Here is a 4,140-nt window from a genome sequence, read left to right on the forward strand (position 1 = left end):
CATATTTTTCACACCTTTTGTGGCTCTTCATGTTTTTGAACACCGCTTCATGCTCCTCCTATTTTTCAGACCGTTTCATTCTCCTCATATTTTTCACACCTTTTGAAGCTCTTCATATTTTTCACACCTTTTCAAGCTCTTCATGTTTTCAACACAACTTCATGCTTCTCCTATTTTTCAGACCGTATCATGCTCCTCATGTATTTCACACCTTTTGAAGCTCTTCATATTTTTCACACCTTTTCATGCTCTTCATGTTTTTCAACCCAACTTCATGCTTCTCCTATTTTTCAGACCGTATCATGCTCCTCATGTATTTTACACCTTTTGAAGCTCTTCATATTTTTCACACCTTTTCATGCTCTTCATGTTTTGAACACCGTTTCGTGCTCCTCATATTTTTCGAACTGTTTCATGCTCCTCATATTTTTGCAACCTTTTGAAGCTCTTCATATTTTCCACACCTTTTCAGGCTCTTCATGTTTTTCAACACAGCTTCATAATTTTCCTTTTTTTCAGACTTTTTCATGCTCTTCATATTGTTGACACCTTTTGAAGATCTTCGTATTTTTCACACTTTTCAGGCTCTTAATTTTTTTCAACACGACTTCATGCTCCTCCTATTTTTTAGACCGTTTCATGCTCATCTCTTTTTGACACCTTTTGAAGCTGTTCATGATTTTCACACCTTTTGAAGCTCTTCATATTTTTCACACCTTTTCAGGCTCTTCATGATTTTCAACACCGCTTCATGCTCCTCCTATTTTTCAGACCGTTTCATACTCATCATATTTTTGGTATTTTTTGAGAGTCTTCATATTTTTCACACCTTTTCAGGCTCTTCATGTTTCTGAACACCTTTTCATGCTCCTCCTATTTTTCAGACCGTTTCATGCTCCTCATATTTTGACACCTTTTCAGGCTCTTCATATTTTTCACACCTTTTCATGCTCTTCATGTTTTTGAACACCGCTTCATGCTCCTCCTATTTTTCAGACCGTTTCATGCTCCTCATATTTTTCACACCTTTTGAAGCTCTTCATATTTTTCACACCTTTTCAGGCTCTTCATGTTTTTCAACACCGCTTCATGCTCCTCCTATTTTTCAGACCGTTTCATGCTCCTCATATTTTTGACACCTTTAAATCTCTTCATATTTTTCACACATTTTCAGGCTCTTCAAGTTTTTGAACACCGTTTCATGCTACTTCTATTTTTGACTCCTTTTGAAGCTCTTCATATTTTTCACACCTTTTCAGGCTCTTCATGTTTTTCAACACCGCTTCATGCTCCTCCTATTTTTCAGAACGTTTCATGCTCCTCATATTTTTGACACCTTTTCAAACTCTTCATATTTTTCACAACGTTTGAAGCTCTTCATATTTTTCACACCTTTTCAGGCTCTTCATGATTTTCAACACCGCTTCATGCTCCTCCAATGTTTCAGACCGTTTCATGTTCATCTCATTTTTGACATCCTTTGAAGCTCTTCGTATTTTTCACACCTTTTGAAGCTCTTAATATTTTTCACATTTTTGAAGCTCTTCATATTTTTCACACGTTTTCAGGCTCTTCATGTTTTTCAACACCGCTTCATGCTCCTCCTATTTTTCAGACCGTTTCATGCTCCTCATGTATTTCACACCTTTTGAAGCTCTTCATATTTTTCACACCTTTTCAGGCTCTTCATGATTTTCAACACCGCTTCATGCTCCTCCTATTTTTCAGACCGTTTCATGGTAATCTCATTTTTGACACCATTTGAAGCTCTTCCTATTTTTCACACCTTTTGAAGCTCTTCATATTTTTCACATTTTTGAAGCTCTTCATATTTTTCACACATTTTCAGGCTCTTCATGTTTTTGAACACAGTTTCATGCTCCTCCTATTTTTCAGACCGTTTCATGCTCCTCATATTTTTGACACCTTTTCAAACTCTTCATATTTTTCACAACTTTTGAAGCTCTTCATATTTTTCACACCTTTTCAGGCTCTTCATGATTTTCAACACCGCTTCATGCTCCTCCTATGTTTCAGACCGTTTCATGTTCATCTCATTTTTGACACCTATTGAAGCTTGACGTATTTTTCACACCTTTTGAAGCTCTTCATATTTTTCACATTTTTGAAGCTCTTCATATTTTTCACACGTTTTCAGGCTCTTCATGTTTTTGAACACCCCTTCATGCTCCTCCTCTTTTTCAGACCGTTTCATGCTCCTCATGTATTTCACACCTTTTGAAGCTCTTCATATTTTTCACACCTTTCAGGATATTCATGTTTTTGAACACCGTTTCATGATCCTCCTATTTTTCAGAACGTTTCATGCTCCTCATATTTTGACACCTTTTAAAGCTCTTCATATTTTTCACACCTTTTGTGGCTCTTCATGTTTTTGAACACCGCTTCATGCTCCTCCTATTTTTCAGACCGTTTCATTCTCCTCATATTTTTCACACCTTTTGAAGATCTTCATATTTTTCACACCTTTTCAAGCTCTTCATGTTTTCAACACAACTTCATGCTTCTCCTATTTTTCAGACCGTATCATGCTCCTCATGTATTTCACACCTTTTGAAGCTCTTCATATTTTCACACCTTTTCATGCTCTTCATGTTTTTCAACCCAACTTCATGCTTCTCCTATTTTTCAGACCGTATCATGCTCCTCATGTATTTTACACCTTTTGAAGCTCTTCATATTTTTCACACCTTTTCATGCTCTTCATGTTTTGAACACCGTTTCGTGCTCCTCATATTTTTCGAACCGTTTCATGCTCCTCATATTTTTGCAACCTTTTGAAGCTCTTCATATTTTCCACACCTTTTCAGGCTCTTCATGTTTTTCAACACTGCTTCATAATTTTCCTTTTTTTCAGACTGTTTCATGCTCTTCATATTGTTGACACCTTTTGAAGATCTTCGTATCTTTCACACTTTTCAGGCTCTTAATTTTTTTCAACACGACTTCATGCTCCTCCTATTTTTTAGACCGTTTCATGCTCATCTCTTTTTGACACCTTTTGAAGCTGTTCATGATTTTCACACCTTTTGAAGCTCTTCATATTTTTCACACCTTTTCAGGCTCTTCATGATTTTCAACACCGCTTCATGCTCCTCCTATTTTTCAGACCGTTTCATACTCATCATATTTTTGGTATTTTTTGAGAGTCTTCATATTTTTCACACCTTTTCAGGCTCTTCATGTTTCTGAACACCTTTTCATGCTCCTCCTATTTTTCAGACCGTTTCATGCTCCTCATATTTTGACACCTTTTCAAGCTCTTCATATTTTTCACACCTTTTCATGCTCTTCATGTTTTTGAACACCGCTTCATGCTCCTCCTATTTTTCAGACCGTTTCATGCTCCTCATATTTTTCACACCTTTTGAAGCTCTTCATATTTTTCACACCTTTTCAGGCTCTTCATGTTTTTCAACACCGCTTCATGCTCCTCCTATTTTTCAGACCGTTTCATGCTCCTCATATTTTTGACACCTTTAAATCTCTTCATATTTTTCACACATTTTCAGGCTCTTCAAGTTTTTGAACACCGTTTCATGCTACTTCTATTTTTGACTCCTTTTGAAGCTCTTCATATTTTTCACACCTTTTCAGGCTCTTCATGTTTTTCAACACCGCTTCATGCTCCTCCTATTTTTCAGAACGTTTCATGCTCCTCATATTTTTGACACCTTTTCAAACTCTTCATATTTTTCACAACGTTTGAAGCTCTTCATATTTTTCACACCTTTTCAGGCTCTTCATGATTTTCAACACCGCTTCATGCTCCTCCAATGTTTCAGACGGTTTCATGTTCATCTCATTTTTGACATCCTTTGAAGCTCTTCGTATTTTTCACACCTTTTGAAGCTCTTAATATTTTTCACATTTTTGAAGCTCTTCATATTTTTCACACGTTTTCAGGCTCTTCATGTTTTTCAACACCGCTTCATGCTCCTCCTATTTTTCAGACCGTTTCATGCTCCTCATGTATTTCACACCTTTTGAAGCTCTTCATATTTTTCACACCTTTTCAGGCTCTTCATGATTTTCAACACCGCTTCATGCTCCTCCTATTTTTCAGACCGTTTCATGGTAATCTCATTTTTGACACCATTTGAAGCTCTTCCTATTTTT

Source organism: Dama dama, unplaced genomic scaffold (genome assembly GCF_033118175.1).
Source record: "Dama dama isolate Ldn47 unplaced genomic scaffold, ASM3311817v1 ptg000109l, whole genome shotgun sequence".
NCBI lineage: Eukaryota > Metazoa > Chordata > Mammalia > Artiodactyla > Cervidae > Dama > Dama dama.